This window comes from Cnephaeus nilssonii (genome assembly GCF_951640355.1).
Source record: "Cnephaeus nilssonii genome assembly, chromosome: X".
Classification (NCBI taxonomy): Eukaryota; Metazoa; Chordata; class Mammalia; order Chiroptera; family Vespertilionidae; genus Cnephaeus; species Cnephaeus nilssonii.
The window spans coordinates 13442346-13462908 of NC_137071.1; the positions used below are offsets into that span (position 1 = coordinate 13442346).

Genomic DNA, 20563 nt, shown 5'->3' on the forward strand with positions numbered 1-20563 from the left:
GCGGAACAGAACAACAATAAGCAGACCTGAAAGAAATTTGCCTGCTTGACAGTGACAAATTAAGGTACTGCCACCTCTGGCGGAGTGATGGGCCTTGAAGCAATATTAGCTTGAAAGCTTTGGCTTTCAGAAGTTTCTAAAGTGGAGCTCTATTCTCTGCCAGGAGTGGGATTTTCACACACGGAGGAGACATTCTGGTGAATAAGATCCCAGGTTTTCTCCTATACTTCCGTTGCTCTGCCCCACTGCTGTCCAGCCCACACTACCTGCCTCTTCCCAGCCCTGCAGACACAAAAGGAGGTTGAGAAATTTGTTTTATGGCCTATTGCTTATTTATATCACACCATAGCCTTTCTGTAAAAAATAATATGCTCAAAGTGCAGATCTGTTCGAGGGGGATCTAAATATTGAAGATTAGATTTTTTTTTATATAAGAAAGTGAGAAAGGAAAACTACTGCCTGGCTGGCATGGCTCAATGGTTGAGCATCCACCTATGAACCAGGAGGGCACGGTTCTATACCTGGTCAGGGTACATGCCCGGGTTGCAGGCTGGATCCCCAGTGTGGGGCATGCAGGAGGAAGCCAATCAATGATTCTCTCTCATCATTGATGTTTCTATCTCTCTCTCCCTCTCCCTTCCTCTCTGAAATCAATAAAATATATATACATGAAAAAAGGAAAGGAAAGCTATTGGCTCAAAGCTATAACTATAAAATTTTAGATTTTGCTTTATTATTTTTTCAAATGTGGACAGGGAGTAGCAGGTTCTTTGGTGCGTAATGAAGTCTAATATGGGTGTGAGGGTCAGCTTCTTTTCAAATTCTATTCATGGTTCTTGGAAGATGCTATACTCTCCTCATTTATATGATTCTACTTATTGAAGGCAGGAAATATGGGCAGTCCTGCTTTTTTTGGAATCAGATAGGTAGTAGGATAAAAGGAGAAGGGAGGATTAAACTTAGGTGACCTTGGGAAAGTCATATAGCTTTTGGTTCGTCCCTTGTCTATCTTCTTTAAAATATTCTTAATTCTCACTTCTGATTCATGGGGTAAATATTTCATAATAGGAAGGAATCCTTGGGCTTCTAAAGTAAGAGACTATAAATCACCAAAGAGCATGTATTTCCAGATGTGTGATGGGATTGAAATTAATGTTTGTTTGTGGTCTAAGAGGTATCATTCTAATGGTATAAGAATTTTGATTAATCTTTATTTAGTAACACATTTTTCTGTTAGGTTTTCTTGTTTTTGTTGTGGTTGGTTTTTGAATCATTTCCTGGCTGTCTCTTGACCTGAAGCCCAATATATGTCCCATTTCCTCCATGGAGCTTTTTGAAATGACTAGCACAAAAATATCTTTTCTTCTTAATTGCTACATGACTTAGAGTTGTCCTCCCTTTCTCTACCTGTCCCATCAGCTCTGCCCGGTGAATACCCATTTATCTGAATGATAGAACTGGATTATGTGCTCTTTGGTAAAAGCAATCAACTCTTTCTCTTTGTTTTCTAGTTTCCATTTCTAACACAGAGCTCACACAGGTACATCTGACCTGATTTGGTCTGATTCTAGGTATCTACCTGTATTATTCATAACAAGTCCTTTTAAGCTGCACCTGATTTTATCTTAATAGTGACTTTGAGAAGGCCCCTAAGGATGAGGGTCGGGTTACCAGGGGAACCAACGACTTGATTAAAGGGTTAGAACTTTCAGCCCCATCTCATGACCTCCTGGGATGGGAGAGGGCTGAAAGTTGAATAAGTCATCATTGGCCAATGAAGCCTCCATAAAAACCAAAAAGGACTGGGTTTGGAGAGCTTTGGGTTGATTTACAAGAACACATATATATGCTGGGATACACCAAACTCATGGGGATGGAAAGAAACTCTTGTGCTTAAGACCTCACACTATGTATTTCCTCATCTGGCTGTTCATTAGTATCCTTTGTAATAAACTGGTAAGCTAGGCCTGGCCAGCGTGACTCAGTAGTTGAGTGTTGACCTATGAACCAGGAGGTCAGGGTTCAATTCCCAGTCAGAGCACATGCCTGGGTTGCAGGCCCAATCCCCAGTAGGGGCTGTGTAGGAGGCAGCTGATCAATGATTCTTTTTCATCATTGTTTCTATCTCTCACTCTCCCTTCCTCTCTGAAATCAATAAAAATATATTAAAAATAAATTAAAATAAATAATCTGGTAAGCTAGTATATAGACTATTTTCCTGAACTCTGTGAGCTGCTCTAGACCCAAAGAGGACATCAAGGCTACCTTTGATTCATAGCTGGTTGGTCAGAATCACCTGCATTTGTGGTTAGTATCTGAAAAGAGGGCGAAGCAGTCTTCTAGGCCTGAACTCTTAACTTGTGGGAGTTGATGCCATCTCCAGGTAGATAGTGTCAGAATTGAGTTTAATTGTAGGACACCCAGCTGGTGTGAAAGAATTGCTGGATGTGTGAAAAACCCCACACATCTGGTGTCGGAAGCGAAGGGTGTTGTAGTAGAGTACTGAGACTTGAGGAGACACACAGGAATGTGTTTTCTTCTAATTGTTCCTACTATAAACCCTAAAGTTTGCAAGTTTACCTCTTAGAGTTCCATCTTCCTCGCTTGATAATTGAGATTTTGGAGTCACTTTAATCAAAACTTTACTCACTCCTTTAATTCTCAAAGAGCTCTTGAAATCTCATGTTTAACACAGAGCCTTGTTTTACTGTGTTTCTAGGTGAGTCACACAGGCAAAGAAGTGACCTTCTGTATTGTTCAGTAAGCAACACTTAACCTGTATAGAATGACAACAATTCTTACCTCGTATCCCTTCTATTGTGATAGTTAAATATTTAAGGACAATGTATTAAGTACATGTAAATATGAATATTCCTCATTTTAAAAATGTAAATTTCTAGAGGAGATAGATGGTGTATGTGCTATTCCATCATTCGCTGTGGGTCTGAATTATCATCTGAGGAGGTTGAATATAGTTGGCAGCAGACTCTGAGTTCTTATGTTCAGTTCTATCTTTGCTTGGTTAGATGGTGTGTATGTTTTATTTTATTTTTACAGAAATGACTTGGAGTAGAACTGGAAAGTGAACATTGAGAAACTGCTCTTGAGCAGCAAAGATATTTTTCCAGAAACCACAAAATCTTATTAAATCTGACAAGAGTGTGCTGGAATTGAAGCAGGCTTTTCCTGGCCACTTCATACTGGCTCTATCTACCTTTCCTGAACTCATGCATTCTGTGTTTTAGTGCTTGAGCACAGACAACCTCACTCTGTCCTATTGCTATTGCACTTAAGTGTCTGGTTTTCTCAAGTATGTTCCAAAATTGCTGAAGAGGGGAACTCTTGTACTGACATTCTCTTTGTCCCCTTCTTGTCATTCCCTAAGTGTTACAGCACAGCAGATCTTTTAAGACTTCACTGTGAGTAAAATGAGTTGATGAGAGGAAGAGGAAGTATAATTTAAAAAAAGTATAGCCCTATCAGGTTTGGCTCAGTGTATTAGAGCATCGGCCTGCAGACTGAAGAGTCCCAAGTTCAATTCCAGTCAAGGGCACATGCCGGATTGCAAGCTCGATCCCCAGTAGAAGTCAATCAATGATTTCTGTCATCATTGATGTTTCTATCTCTCTATGCCTCTCCCTTCCTCTCTTAAATCAATAAAAATAAATTTAAAAAAGAGAAGTATATGACATGCAACAAGAGTTCTCCCATCCTCATTCTATTTCTTTCTTTAGATACTAGGGGCCCGGTGCACGATATTCGTGCACTGGGGTTGGGGGTCCCTCAGCCCAACCTGCCCCCTCTCACATACTGGGTGCCCTCAGGGGATGTCCTACTGATGGCTTAGGCCCGCTCCCCACGCTCCTTTGTGGGAGGCAACCGGGCTGATCAGGGGAAGGCATCAGCCCCATCACCCTGCTGCAGCCACTGCCAGTCACCACAGCCACCAAGGTGTTTTCATCAACACGGACTTCAGTCCCTTCACCAAGAAAAAATGACAACTTTCTTTAGGCATTTTCAAGATGTGTCTTTCATAGGATATGCATTTTTTTTTTAAATCCTCACCTGAGGGTATGTTCCCATTGATTTTTAGAGTGTGGATGAAAGAGGGAGAGACAGAGAGAAACATCAATGTGAGAGGGACACTTTGATTGGTTGCCTCCTGTATGAGCCCTGACCATGGGCGCCAGGCTGGGGGGCATGCAGGGACCCCTGGGCCGCACGCAGCGGTGGCCGCCAAGGGTCTCCACACACCCCAGAGGCCAGCAGCCAGCCCCCCATCGTGGGCGCCAGGCTGGGGGCGTGGAACCAAACTGCCTCTTGGTGCTGGAGCATTCCCAAGCGGCTGGGGGCACTATGGTGACAGGGGATGTTTCCGCCCCACCCCGCCCCCAGCCCCTTGGCTCCTGACCTATAGGCTCAAAGTGGCCAGGGGGTGTTCTGGGACCCCTGCCACTCAGGACCTAAGCAAGGGGCCTACAGGCTCGGACTGGCCTGGGTCCTGAGGATGTTTGCGGGACCCAGCCCCTTGGCGCCTGCACCCTTAGGCTCCAAGTGGCCAGGGGGCATTCTGGGACCCTGCTGCTCAGGACCTAAGTGCGGGCCTATAGGCTCTGATCGGTCTGGGTCCGGAGGATGTTTATGGGACCCAGGCCGCTCAGGACCTAAGCGCAGGCCTACAGGATCTGAGCGGCTTGGGTCTGGAGGATGTTTCCCAGACCCCAGACCTCTGCAAGTGTTTGAGGGCGGGAACATTCCCGCGTCGCCATAGTTCCCGCCCCGCCAAGGCTCCCAGTGGCCAGGGGGTGTTCTGGGCCCCTGCCACTCAGGACCTAAGCGCGGGCCTACAGGCTCTGATCGGTCTGGGTCCGGAGGATGTTTATGGGACCCAGGCCACTCAGGACCTAAGCGCAGGCCTACAGGATCTGAGAGGCTTGGGTCTGAAGGATGTTTCCCAGAACCCAGACTGCTGCAAGTGTTTGGGGGCGGGAACATTCCCGCGTCGCTATGGCGACACGGGAATGTTCCCGCCCCGCCAAGGCTCCCATTGGCCAGGGGGCGTTCTGGGGCCCCTGCCGCTCAGGACCTAAGCGCGGGCCTACAGGCTCTGATCGGCCTGGGTCCGGAGGATGTTTACAGGACCCAGGCTGCTCAGCACCCGCATATGCAAATTAACCGCCATCTTGTTCGCTCTGATTGGCTGTGGGCGTAGCGAAGGTGCGGTCAATTTGCATGTTTGCCTATTATTAGGTTAGATGAGAACATTCTTTTCTCCCGTCATTCCCTTTGAAATGTCACCTAATCCATCTCTCTCTCTTTAGGCATCCCTTTTACAAATCTTTTATCACCTGCTCTAACTTTTAACCCCATGCATACTAGGACTATAATTCTGTATGAAACACTATGATAATTTTTTTTTCATTTTGTATATGTAGTCCTTTCTTAATAGCCAATTTCCTTAAAAGAATTTCATTAATTGGTACTGGCTTTAGGACTACTAAGAGGGAACCTTGAATTGGACCCCACAATTTGGAGGGCTCCAATCTGGTCTTCCTTCAACTGTGCCCTGTCTCATGGAGAGAAGAGTCTGTGTGACCAAGGGGACATGCCTACTCAGAACCTGCACTCCCTCTTGTATACCCTGGAGCACAGAGGGCCTGTTTAAAGAGCTCTGGACCTGCATTGAGGGCCTGTGTGGTCATCTTCCCCAACCCCATCCTCTTGAGGGCAGATAATGATACCAACATGTACACATAAGCCCAAAGAGTAGCCAAAAGGTGACTGGAAGGGTTTGGGACAGACCTGAGGTGTGAAGGCTAGGGTGTCCACACACATGTGAAAATTTGCCACATGCAGTGGGGAGAAATCAGGGGAAAGAAAAGAGTAGGCCACAGGCTTTCCCACGTGGCATGTTCTTGTTCAAGGACTCCCAGAATTTGAAATTGAAACCTGTGCTTCCAGGTTGTTATAAAGACATCTGATAAGTGAGCCTCCATCTATACTGTTGCCTCAATCCCCCAAATGTTAGGGAAGGATCTTTCAGCAACAATCCAAAAATTATGTGTTTTTTTCTTTTTTTCTGCCTGTGTTTTTCTAGTTAAATGGTGGTCACAAATACTACTCCTTTAAAGTAAAAACAGGGTTCTGTAAAGTCTGTGTTTATTTTTATTTTTTATTTCAGAGAGGAAGGGAGAGGGAGAGAGAGATAGAAACATCAATGATGACAGAGAATCATCAATCGGCTGCCTCCTGCACGCCCCACACTGGGGATTGAGCCCACAACCTGGGCATGTGCCCTGACTGAGAATCAAACAGTGACCTCCTGGCTCATAGGTTGACGCTCAACCACTGAACCATGCAGGCTGGGCTAAAGTCTGTATTTAAACAAGTAATATTTTGGCTTCATTCCAGGATAACTTATGAAAATAGTGAACTTACATGACTTCCAGTGGTAATTTGGTCATTTGTGATCAGTGATTGAGAAAAACAAATGATTTATTCCATTACATTATTTTGGAATTTTAGGTGGTTTGATTTCACTGACATTTCTTGTGTATGTTAAAGAGTGAATTTTTAGCAATGTGTAAAAGAAACCTTACTGTACCTATGATATTTAAAAAGAAGCAAGAAATAATAACTCAGGCAAACACAAGGAGAAAGGAAAAGACAAAGGAGGCGCCATTTACTAAAAATTACTTAGTGACAACGTGGTTCACTCACCTTGACTGGAAAGCACTATGAAAAATCTCTCAGTTCTAACATTAGGATCAGCTATACATAAGCAGTTATATTGCTGACCTTCCTGTTCAGTAGTTGTTACAAAGTTAGTCTCACTCAATTGAATTTTTATTATGATTTTGTCCCTGTCCTCGACTTTTAGAGAGAGGAATTTTTTTTCCCCTTCTTCCATTGCATCAGTTTGTTTCCCTAGCACATTTTGTTCTAGGGAACTATTTTATGGCATTTCACTGGGTTCTTTCACTCTAAACTGGAAAGCATTGTTGTTGATTTATCTTCTTTGTCTTTTCAAACATTTCACTCATTTTGACATTTGCAGAAAGCTTCAAAGATTTGTCTTCTATTAGTAATATTAAATGGCAATTCATAACTTTCAACAGAGTTTGAATAGGATGCAGAAAATTACTAGAATAACTGAGTTTGGCATTTGGTAGCTGAATGATGCATTGTCAACAACCTTGGCTTTTTGTTCTGTTCAGTGGAGAAATAAAATCACTCTGAAAATATCCCTTTGTTTCTATAGAACAAATACGAATAGACAGTATATGTGGTGTTTGCTTCGATTTCTATACATCTCTGGACTTCATATGATAGGCATCATCAATCTCTATGCCTAGTGATTCAGACATCTTTTGATCCCTCCCTCCTTCCAGCTCAACATGGACCTCCTCACAAAATGGCATTTAAATTAGAACAGCAACCTAGAGAAATTTGTGTTACATAAATAAAATATTCACAGAAATATTTTTTTGTTTTAATAAAATATTGGGAATAACCTAAAAATCCATAAGTAGGAAAAAATTTATTATGATATAGTCATACAATGTAATAAAAGACAACAGTGAGAAGGAGCTCACTAAAACTACATGCATTAACACGGACAGATGTCAGAAGCACATTGAGAAAATGCAAGTTGAAAAAGTAGGCACATGGTATGCGTGGCCAGCACTACTCCTGTTCCTTGACACCTACTTCCTCTCTCCTATGGGGAACATGGGGGGATTTTATTTTATTTTATCATTAAAAAAATATTTTTATTGATTTCAGAGAGGAAAGGAGAGGGGGAGAGAGACAGAAACATCAATAACGAGAGAGAATCATTGATTGCTTGCCTCCTGCACAAACCTGGGCATGTGCCCTGACCGGGAATCGAACCATGACCTCCTGGTTCATAGGTCAACGCTCAACCAGTGAGCCATGCTGGCCGGGCAACATGGGAAGATTTTATTTCCATGTTCCCTTGAAGTGGCCACATGACATGCTTTGGCTAATAAAATGTAAGCAACAGTAATGTCCTTCTCTTCCTAGAAGCTTTTATATGCTGTTTGTTGGTACAGGACTCTCTTCTCCTCTTGCTCTGGTGACTGGAGGCACGTGTTACATAGAGATGTGATGTGAAGTCACCCTACAGGGAACAGCCATCCTGAGGAGTTGCCGAGACCTGCGGCAGAATTGGAGTAAGTAAGAAATAAACCTTTGTTATTTTAAGCCACTGAGATTGTTCTACTGAGAGTTGGGGCAGTTGGAATGTTTACCAACCAACCTCCATTCCTCCCTGGCACTTCCAGGCTGCCCAAGCTCCATCACTGGATGAGCCCTCAGGCATAGGAGTGGATGAACTTGGCTGGTTTAAGTGAGAATCCATCAGTGTACCTATGAATTATTTTTTTCAGCTCTGGCTGAAGTCAGAGGTGGATCCAGGGAACATGGAGTAGCTTCTGCTATGGGATTAGACAAGCAAATGTGCTCATGTGCAAGTTTATCAGTAGCCACAGATATGTTTTTGTTTGTTTGTTTTGTTAACACTTTTTTGGGGGGGGTAATTATTATATTTTGAAAATGTCAAGGAAAGAATGACAGGTGAACATGGAGGAACACAATTGAAAGAGGAAAGATAAAATCACAGAAAAAAAGGAAGGTGAAGATTAGACAATAGTGATGGGAGGAGAGAATAGAGAGTGGGAAGGTGTTGGTTCTCATTTCTTAGTATATTTTTTTAAGTCACCAATTAAGAAATGAGCTGTTTCTTCTTAGACACTTTTCCAGCATTTGTGTGTGGAGGTGTCCAGGAGAATTATAACAAGTTATATATGGCCTCCAGCATCAGAAGAGTTCTCAGAAACTCAATAGTGAGCACAACCGATCAGCATGCCTTTCTATTAAGTTAAACTTTATCTCAAACCGGTGGAGCCAGATATCTTTTGGACTTCATAATTTCTTAGAGTTTAGAAAAATAATATGGTTCAGATATTTTATATTACCTAACATTCCAGGAGAGTCTGGAATCATACCACCTAATCAAATGCATTTATGCAGTAAAATATAGAAATGTTCACACCAAGAGGAATAAACACAGACTATAATTAGCTTCTTATCAGTTTAGACCAGGTTTTGCTGACAGATGAGTTGAAGTTGGGTACAGTTTGGCCAGCAATAGAGTTATAAGAAAAAAACCAAACATTTGTTTTAAGGGCCTAATGGATTTTGCAATTGGGAATAAGGAAATATAGACCCATTTTAAACTGCTCTTTAAAGTTACTGTAAGGAATAAATTAAGAACTATAGTGTGGTGGCCAGCCTCCTTAGTGATTATCACTTACACACTGAAGAAGATTGATCTGTGTGTGTCTAAGAGAATATTGTAGAAAGACCAAGTGTGACTTCTGCCTTGCCCTTTCTCTTGGATCACTAGCTCTAGGGAAACCAGCCACCATAACATGAGGATACTCAAACAATTAAGTACATGAATGAGGGAACTTTGGAAGCAGATGTTCCAGCCCTAGTCACGCCATAGGACTGTAGCCTTGGCCAACATCCTAATGAAAGATCTTGAGCCAGAACCACCTGGCTAAACTGTGTCCAGATTTCTGACCCACAGAAACTGTGTAAGATAATAAGGGCTATTGTTTTAAACTCCTAAGATTTTTACACAGCAATAGATAATTAATATACATTTTGGTATCTGGAAATAGAGTGTCCCCATAACAGCAAAACAACAACAACAAACAAACAAACAAAAAACCCAACCCTACATGTGGGAGTGGCTTTGGAACTAGGTGATGGGTGAAAGCTGGTGGGACTCTGAGGGAGTGTTCAGGAAATCCAGGCATATGAGTAAAGTACTTGGGAAGCAAGTCCTCCGGCCTCAGTCAAGCCTTCAGGCGACCACAGCCCTAGCTCACTTCCTGACTACAACCTCATGCGAGACTTGGAGTCAGAACCACCCAGGTAAGATTTTCCTCAATTCCTGATCTACAGAAATGTGTTTAATCATAGATAGTTATTGATCTTTTCAGATGCAAAGTTTTGGGGTAATATGTAATGCAACCATAGATGACCAATATATATAGTAAGAAGTAAGATCAGAGATATATAAACTGATACATAGAAATCATGGACCTCGGGGGTAATTCTCCAATAGCTATAAATTATGGTTACTAAATTTTTTCTTTCTGTTGTCAAGAAAATATTTGCCTCATTTTCTTATAATATGTATAGTTTTGTAAAGCTCAGACTTATTACTTATAGGTCTCAGATGAAAAATTATTGAAGCTCATTCTTGTTTGAGAGTCATCCTAGAAAAGCTGATGATTTTAAGAGAGATATTCTGTTTTCAAAATGACTGTTACTTTTTGTGGAGGCTGTAGTCTCCTTTCTCTTCAAGATTAGAAACAAAACTGAAGCAAACAAACAATACCTCTGTATTCTCAAGATAACTAAAATGCAAAAAAGCTTCTTTAGCAATTCAGTAATTAATTATCTGAATTAATGGCTCCATGCCTGATACAAATTCCATGCCTTGAAAGACATTTCTTTAAAGAATTTTTTTCTTGATTTCAGAGAGGAAGGGAGAGGGAGAGAGAGATAGAAACATCAAGGATGAGAGAGAATAATTGATTAGCTGCCTCCTGCACACCCCCTACTGGGGATTGAGCCCACAACCCCAGACATGTGCCCTGACCTGGAATAAAACTGTGACCTGGTTCATAGGTCTATACTCAATCATTGAGTCATGCCAGCCGGGCAACATTTCTTAAAAGTTGTATAGGGTCAGGATTTTAGTAAGTATGCTAAGATTATGAAATACAAGGGGCAGCAAACTTTTTCAGTAAAGAGCCATATAACATTTCTGGCTTTGTTGGCCATACACTTTCTGTCAGAACTACTCAACTTTGACTTTGTAACACTAACAGCGGCCATTGACTGTATGTAAACGAATGATCATAGCTATATGTTCCAATATAAGAAGAGGTGGCAGGCTGGATTTTACTCACGGACCTTTGTCTGCTAACCCTGTAGTATACTGTAAACATTTTTTAAAACACAGAGCAGTTTATAGTACTTTTTACTTCATTAAATTCAAAAGATGTTTCAGACACATTGCATGACATATTTAGGGAAACTCTGATTATGCCATGTACATAATGATAAAACTTGCAAAATGTGTTTGAAGGAATAACCGGAGGGGCAAGTTTCATATATGAAATAGGTACAGTGATGCTGGATACTTAACAAACAAGAAGATCCCTCACATTCTAATATTTGTCACTCAAGAGAAAGGACAATTTCTCAATGACCCAGACTTTTGAGGCATTTAACTTACATCATGAACTATCTTTTATCTTTCTCCAAACCCAGTAAGCTTAGACTTATGATCATTTGTGCTTCTCTAAAGGACATTATCAGTCAAACTATAATTTGGTTGAAGAAAATGCTCCATATCTGTGAAGCTAATAATTCCTTATATTCATGTAGCATTTTCCAGGTTTACACAGTGATTTCACTTATTCCTCAAAATATGCAGAGAAGTAATCTAAGACACTGAATTATTACAGTCCCCCCACCAAGGTGTTATAGATTTCAATAAACTAATATAAATAGAGAAAAAGAATAAAACTGCCTACTTAGTGTTGTTTTCATGTGCTCAGGAAAATTTATGGTAACTGGCACTTTCTAGCTCAAAAGCAAAAGAACAAGGTCTCCTTAGGGCAGAGCCAATGATTCTCTGACCTGTCACTCTAGCAAGTCACTCTGATCTAAGTAGGATTCAACTTCTGACCTGTGAAAAAGAGGTCTCAAAGTTTCTGATGAGAGTTATTTTCAGTGGCATCCAATTTAGGTGCTGTTGAAATGAGCCCAACCAGACAATTGGAAAAGTGTATAAGGACACCCACCAATGAAAGAGTAAAAAAAAAAAAATAGAGGGGTTTCTAAACTGGTTGGCCATGGAAGACTAAAGCCAAGATCTCAATTCACATATATAATAGATATAAAACCACACATTTTTTAAGGAAGAACTTAGTATATATTACTTTTCCTTCCAGTCATTTAAAAATACACACAATATATAATTAACTATACACACATATAGATACATACATAAATGGATAGTTTGAGATGTGATTCCTCCCTCCCCTTCCTCTTTGAAATCAATAAAAACAAAAAAAGTTAGAAAAGAAGACCCAGAGACTGATTGCATACTAACTGATGGGAAACCTATTTGAATGGGAATAGGAGGCTATTAGGAGAAGCCAATTAGTACCAAAGTAACAGATTCATAAATTAATTAATGTGTTAATAGAAGAAAACTGAGAATGGATGTGCAGCTACCAATTTGGAACAGATGAAAGAAGAAAAAAATGAATAGCAAATAAATAGAAGGATTGAGAACAATTCAAACATGTTGGATATATTTCAGTGGGTTGTGTTATTTTTACATATATTTTTATGGATTTCTGAGAAGAAGGGAGAGGAGGGAGAGATAGAAATATCAATGATGAAAAAGAATAATTGTTCGGCTGCCTCCTGCACAATCGAGAATCGTGTCCACCACCCGCCATATGCCCTGACAGGGAATTGAACCGTGACCTCCTCGTTTATAGACCTATGCTCAACCACTGAGCCACCTCATCTGGGCTCAGTGGACTGTTTTTTTTGTGTGAAAAAATTTTTTTTCAGAAGCTTACTGTAAACATGTTCCATTATTTCCCCTCGATATTAAGAGAGCACATACACAGATTTAGTGAGATTGCTAATAACAACTAAGATTTACTGAGCACTTACTGTGGCAGGCAAACAAATTTGTATGTATTAATTCATGTTATAATCACATCATGTGTAGGGTAGGTTTTTCTTTTATAAATCTTAAAAATAAATGAAATGAGGGACAGGGAGGTGATATAACTTCTCTAAACTGTTTTTTGAAACTAAGCATCCTAGCTTTGGAGACTTCATATTTAATTGTTAACTTATACTTTATTTTGACTCTTTTTTAAAAGTGCAGAATTGTTGAATTTCAACTTTTATTTAAAATGGCAGAGTCATCATGCATTTTTTTGATCCCCTGAAGTCCTTATAAAATGAGAGTAAAGAAATAAAAATAAGATAAAGTCACAAGGACAAAGAGAGTAGGTGCTGGCAACTGTGAAGCTGGATGATTGGCAACTGACCTAGTTGGTCAAAAAGAGTTGAATAAAATCCTTACTCGACAGAGGGGGGAGTTGAGAAACCAACAGATTTACATCCCTGGGCCCTCAAAGCTCTCAGAGATTGGTGACACCCCTGAGAGTGAATGATGAAGAAGGGGTTGCAAATAGAATGGATGTAATTCTGTCTGTGAAACAGATCTTCAGTGTCCCTCTTCTACCCGGATACAGTTCTGGGGATTTATTCTCAGGAGAAGTAAGACAGAGGACCCCTGTTTTTCTCAGCAGGGAGGACTAATTTCCTAGTCCATTATTACCGGGAAGAGAAACTTACAGTTCATTCTCAATAGAACAACCAGATTGATCCTGAGAAGAATGACTCCTCATATAACCTGGAGTAAGAGTCAGAGTTTTTCTTCTTTTATTATTTATTTATTTTTTTAAAAAATATATTTTTATGGCTTTCAGAGAGAAAGGGAGAGGAAAAGAGCTAGAAACATCAGTGATGAGAGAGAATCATTGATCAGCTGCCTCCTGTACGCCCCACACTGGTGATCGAATCTGCAACCCGGGCATGTGCTCTGACTGGGAATTGAACCACAACCTCCTGATTCAGAGGTCGATGCTTGACCACTGAGCCGCACCAGCCAGGCAGGAGTCAAAGTTTTTAGAAAGGTGTGCAAGACCCTACATCCCCCCATTCCAGATTTTTCTAATCTCATTACTGACTCTTCTGCCCCTCACTCATTCCACTCCATTCATACTGTAGTTCTTGCTGTTCCTGAAACCTACGGAGGGTTTGTTTCCTCTTTATAGCATTGACTGTGTCTCTTCTCTCTGCCTGGAATGCCCTTCTCCCAGAGGTATCTGTAAGCATCATTCCCTTACTATCATAAGGTATTTAATCAAATTTCACCTTTTCAGGGACAGCTTTCTTGACCAACAGATCTAAAATTGCAGCCTTGCCTGGCTGGCATGGCTCAGTAGTTGAGCACTGACCTATGAACCAGGAGGTCATGGTTCAATTCCCTGTCAGGGCACATACCTGGGTTGCTGGCTTGATCCCCAGTAGGGGGCATGCAGGAGGCAGCTGATCAATTATCCTCTCTCATCATTGATGTTTCCATCTCTCTCTCCCTCTTCCTGCCTCTCTGAAATCAGTAAAAATATTTAATTTAAAATGATAAAATAAAATTGCAGCCGTTCTCAGCCTTTCCTATCAGTTCTTCTTGCTTTTTTCTTCCGTTTAGCATCTTATTCACCCTCCCTTTACTTTAGTTTCCTTCCATGTAAATGGAGGAAAATAGAAAAGCTACTTATGCTGTTTATTGTTTGTCTAATATCCTAGATGTTTACTTACCTGTTGATTTGTCTAGGATAAGAGAGTATAGAAATAATAGTCTGTCAGGTCCACAAGGGCAGGGATTTTTGCATCTGCTTTGTACAGCTCCTGTATTCCTAGCCAATAGAACAGTGCCTGACACTTGGCTATCCTATATAATAAAGAGGTAATATGCAAATTGACCCTCATGCCCTTGCACAAGATGGCTGCCCCCATGTGGTCAAAGATGGCTGCCACAAGACGGCCGGCAGGAGAGGGCAGTTGGGGGTGACCAGGCCTGCAGGAGAGGGCAGTTTGGGGGGACCAGGCCTGCAGTGGAGGGCAGTTTGGGGGGACCAGGCCTGCAGGGGAGGGCAGTTGGGGGGGACCAGGCCTGCATGGGAGGGCAGTTGGGGCGACCAGGCTGGCAGGGGAGGGCAGTTGGGGGCAACTGGGATGGCAGGGGAGGGCAGTTGGGGGCAATCGGGCCAATAGGGGTGTGGTTAGGGGGCGATCAGGCTGGCAGGGGAGTGGTTAGAGGGTGATCAGGCTGGCAGGCAGGTGAGCAGTTGGGAGCCAGCAGTCCTGGATTATGAGAGGGATGTCTGACTGCCATCCCGAGGGGTCCCAGATTGGAGAGGGTGCAGGCTGGGCTGAGGGACCCCCCGCCCCCGTGCACGAATTTTGTGCACTGGGCCTCTAGTTGTCTAATAACTGTTGACATATAGATAAAAGGATTCAAGATAAAGTTGAAGAAATCTCTCAGAAAGTAGGGCCAAAACATTAAGTGAAGGCAGGACTAGTATAAGGACTAAATGAATCAGTTAATATATGATAACCTTAGAAACTTGTCTGGCATATAACAGATACTTACTGAATGTTGGCTACTATTATCTTAATGTTAAAAAAAATTAAGCAAAGGAAATTGAGAGGAAAAGAGATAAGAAAATTTTAGGTCCAATCTAGGAGGTCCATTAACCAAACAATAAGAGTTCAAAAGAGGAAAATGGAAACTAGAGGGGAGGCTATACATCAGATAAATAATTTAAAAAAGTGTCCCATGGCATATGTTTGCAGTTTGAAACAGCTCACTTAGTACCTGGGTGTATAGTTGAAATTAGATTCACCACAAAGAACATTCCAAAGCACCAGGAACAAAGAGAGGATTCTAAAAACATGTAAAGAGAAAAAAAAAACAAATTACTTACAAGGGATCAGTATTCATAATGTCCTCAGAGTTTTCAACAGTAATGGACGTTAGAAGTCATGCTTTCAAACTTTAGAGGGAAAAGGAATAGAAGCCTAAAATTGGCCAAGCTGTCAAGTAGATGGGAGTCTATAATGAAGATGTTTTTATATAGCCTGGGCCTCTTAATATTTACTTCTCATGCATCCTTTCTCAGAAAGTTGGTAGGTAAGATTTCACCATATAAGAGAATACAGCAAGTCTTCAATGTCATCCATAGATCCGGTGACTTTAAGCAAAACATCCTACAAAGAAACCAGTTGTACCATAGGCTAATTGATATAAACAAGAATTAGATTCCTAAGACATTTAATCAACATTATAACAAAAGGGAAAGGACATTACTTGAGGACTTGCTGATACAGAAAGTGGAATATATGTGAGATCCAACTTGAGAGAGCTGAAGGGACTGTGCAGGGCACTGCCATGAAGTATGCCTGGAGGCCACACTGGGGAAAGCCAGAAGCTTTTAGAGTGATGTTTCCAAGTAAAGGAAATTGGTAAATAGCTGAAGTGACTGACCATATTTTTTAATTTTTTAAATATATATTTATTGATTTCAGAGAGGAATGGAGAGGGAGACACACACACACACACACACACAAACACACACACACACAAACACACACACACACACACAGAGAGAGAGAGAGAGAGAGAGAGAGAGAGAGAGAGAGAGATCAATGATGAGAGAGAATTGATCAGCTGCATACCCCACACTGGGGATTGAGTCTGCAACCAAGGCATATGCCTTGACCTGAAATCGAACTGTGACCTCCTGGATCACAGGTCAACGTTCAACCACTGACCAATGCCGCCTGGCTGATTGACCATATTGAGAGGAGTTTTACACAACTAAGGGAGAGTTTGGGGGATACATTAATAATTAATATATAGAAAACTAAGAAAAGGAGCAATGACATTATTAACTCCTGGCGGAAAAAAAGTCGTGCAAGAAAGCAAAAGTAACCACGATGCAGTCTCTGATTCAGTTATGAATATAATTTCATTTGCGGAAGTAAATAATATTTCTTTGATAGTTTGACATGTCACAAGACCCCTTTGAACTCAAAACAAGCCTGTTCAGACCCATGTTACTATCACCTTAGAGAGGTGCACTTTGAGAGGCTTAGCAGAGACCCTGCCTCCCCTCCTTCCTGAATTGTTCTCTATGGATAACTTGGATAAAAGCAGTAATTCCAAACTCTTGGCTCTTGGTTCTGGTTCTATTTTCATGTGACTCAAGAACAATCTCAGACAACTTGCTATCACTCTCTAGTCTTTTTTTCTTCCTTTTTAAAGATGACCTACTTTAGAAGACTGAATGTTTAAAAAGGAAAACTAAAAAATTGTGAGATCTAATGGTGGTAAATATTTTGAAGAGGTTGGAAAGAATGCAGAAGTTTAAGTGGCTATGTTTATAGAAACCATCTTCCCATCATGAATTATATTTTACATGAAGCAGTGTATGAGTCCTATCTTTCAAGTATGTATAAGTGTACTCATTGTACAAAAAGCTAGGTTCTAATTATCATAACAATTTTTAGGCTTTGGATTGAAAGTGTAATACAGATATCACCAGTACTATTGATTGCAGCAAAGAGTTGTTAGTTCTAAATTGTGACTTGATTTTTTTTTCTTTAAATTTTCCACCATTTATTTTTCATTTCTTTGTCTAGCTGAATTTAAAATGAAGGTATCACAAACTCTTTGTTCTATTTTAAACACACACACACACACACACACACACACACACACACACACACACACACGTATTTCAGAGAGGAAGGGAGTAACACCAATGATGAGAGAGAATCATTGATTGGCTGCTTCCCACACACTCTCTACTGGGGATCGAGTCCACAACCCAGGCATGTGCCCTGACCAGGAGTCAAACTATGACTTCCTGATTCATAGATCAATGCTAAACTGCTGAGCCATGTGGGCCAGGCCAAACACTTTGTTTTAAAATATGCCATTGAGTATCTACCTCATACTGGTCTGAGTTATTTATTTATTTTAAAAAATCTTTTTTGTTGAAAGTATTATATGTCTCCCTTTTCCCCCCATTGGCCCCCTTCAGCCCGCCCCTGCCCTCCACCCCAGGCCTTCACCACCCTATTGTCTGTGTCCATGGGTTATGCATATATGCATACAAGGTCTTTGGTTGGTTATCTCCTGCCCACCCACCCAACCCCACCTTGAGTTCTTTTTCAGGTTTACAGAAGGTACTGTGATTGAGATATAACTGAAATTTTATGGAAAAATTTTAGGTACATTTCTGACTACATTTATTCTGAATTACTCACCATTAATTTTCCCCAAGCCAATTTCACTGTGACATGAAACACACATATTCTGTGTGGCCTACACATTGGGTTGATGTTGCATTCACACATTTCGTTTTACCTCGGCCTCTTAATCTAGCTGCAGCAATGAATTTGTAATTAGAATAACCTGTCAGTTTGTTAATTTGAGAGGCTTAACCTGCTCTCTACGATTTAATATTTACACTCCATCTACTTGAAGTAGTTCACAAATTAGCACACCTTGAAAGGTAGGACACAGAAGGTTAAAACAGAATCTAACTGAAGAAAACAGAAGAGGTAAATAATGACAGCCCTCAGAAATGAGCAGATTATAATATATGGGAGAAAACTATCTCTAAGGTTTCTCAAAGTGAAGGCTCCAGAGGAAACAATGTATTTGATAATGTTGTTTATTTATTTTTCTGACAGTTCAATGCCCACACATAAATCTATGGAGATGAAATATTTTCCTAAGCAAAATTGGCTCTTTTGCCAGTCAGGACAAAAAGGAGCATGCACAAATTTATTGTGTATAAGTGACATTAAGTCAACCTGGAGCCAATATTTTAAATGATGTTTTATAGGACTAAGGCAGACATTCAGTGTAACAAGATAATTTTCATGTCTATTCCCAGTAAAAGGTAGAATGGAGAATGCTACAATGAAAGCATTTTGAGGGGGAATGGAAGAAGGGGATTTTGTTAATGTGGTACAAGTATGATCACCATGAAGAAATGATCAGGTTTTAGTTAATAATAGGTGACTAGCCATGAAGTCAGGTCTGGGTACTGTTTCTCTGGACCTAGGTACAGAATGATATAAGCCTGAGTCTAGGTAGGAAATCTCTGTGTATAATAAGGGCCAAGGTTATAGATGGAGATGAGAGGATGTTTATATATAAAGAAATCAACATTAAAAGGTTTAGTACACACTAAGTGCCAGCTGATAAAGTTTGGATAATTACAAAGGAGGAGGGGAGATTATTTTATGTAGGAGAGTTGCGTGAACAAAAGTAGGAACACAGGGTATAATGAGAAATAGACTTGTTTGCCTGGAGTCTAGGGCTTATATATAGGAATAGTGGGGGACAATATTTGAGATGGAGAGTAAGAGATAAGTAGATAGGGAGCCACTGAAAATATGTGAATAGGGAAGTGACATGATAAAATTGGTGTTAGCACAATTGACAATGAAATCAAATCAGGAAGTAGGATACTGAAATAGATGAGGGATGGACTGAAGGCAATGTCAGTGGGATGCAAAGTTAGTGAAACATATAAAATTGAAAGGAAGACTCAATAGGCGTGGGACTAGTGAATATGAGGCCAGAAGGAGAGAGAGGAATCAAGGATCACTCCAGCATGTCAAACCTCAGTTGTGAGATAATGAGGTGACATTTGTACAAATGAGAAGTCCAGATGGCAGATATTTTGGGAGGATTGTTGATGAGGTATTTAGATATATTCAGTCATGGAATTTGGGAATAGAAGTGTTTAAATTTATTCCAGCTTCATTTCCCCCCAAATTTACCTTATCAGCATTTTCAAATATACAGAGAAGTTGCAAGACTAGTACAATGAATATATATATATATATATATATATATATATATATATATATATATTCATTGTACATATATATATGTATACCATACATTTAAATCCAACCATTTCCATTTCCATTTTGCCTTATTAGTTTTATCTATCTATCTATCTATCTATCTATCTATCTATCTATCTATCTATCTATATCTATCATCTATGTAACATCTATCCTTTTTTTTTTACTGAACAATTTGAAAATAACTTGCAGGTGCAATAAAACCTCACTCCTAAATACTTTAGCATGCATCTCCTAAGAACATAAACTTCAGTTTTGAAGAAAATTAAGACAAAAGATTTTCATTTAGTGTTAAAGGCTGTATTAGATCTTCAGGTTACCTGATAGTCAAATCCACTATTCTTTTCTCCTACTACCTACCTTCCATGTTTATATATTATATTTATTGCTTGGAGTGTTTAGACATACAAACTAGATTTGGGCAAGTAAGAAACAATATAAGAGAGAGTATAAAAGAGGCCTAATAAGGTTTTAGGGACAAAAAAAGATTTTGAGAGCTCAAAATGAGATGAATGAAAAGAGAACAATGGAACAGAGATTTTATTTTCAAGGGTTTACTCTAATGGTTGCATCCAGTGGCCCTTGGTAACATCTAACCATAGCTGCACATATGGCTAGGAAATTGGGAAGGTAGGCCAAGATCACGCTCTAAGGTAGGCTTTATGGCCCACCTTCTTTATTTTATTATAACAACCACATTTCCACTGAAGAAAGCAGTAAGTTGAATTGCTATGTAGGCATACCTGGAGGTGATATTATTTTCCTACTGGCTTAGTAAAAGCATACAAACAACTACTATGAGATTGTGGTAGATCTTGGGTTTAAGGGAATATTTCAGGTTTGTGTCAAGGTAGGGGGATTTCAAGAGTGACCTTATAAATTCCTTATATGTTACAATTGTGCT

The 20563-nt window shown here is 40.3% G+C and overlaps 1 protein-coding gene across 4 annotated transcripts in view; it reads left to right on the forward strand.

Annotated features, from left to right (window-relative positions):
* Nucleotides 1–9852: 9852 nt before the first annotated feature.
* The window catches only part of LOC307095111 (melanoma-associated antigen B18-like), a 404753-nt gene continuing 394042 nt past the window's right edge, over nucleotides 9853–20563 (forward strand). The window contains exon 1 of one of the 4 annotated variants that reach the window (XM_079764274.1): nucleotides 9853–9966. The gene's annotated coding sequence lies outside the window, so the exon portion shown is untranslated. The remainder of the gene's footprint in view (nucleotides 9967–20563) is intronic. The other 3 variants (XM_079764273.1, XM_079764275.1, XM_079764276.1) reach the window with 3 other exon arrangements.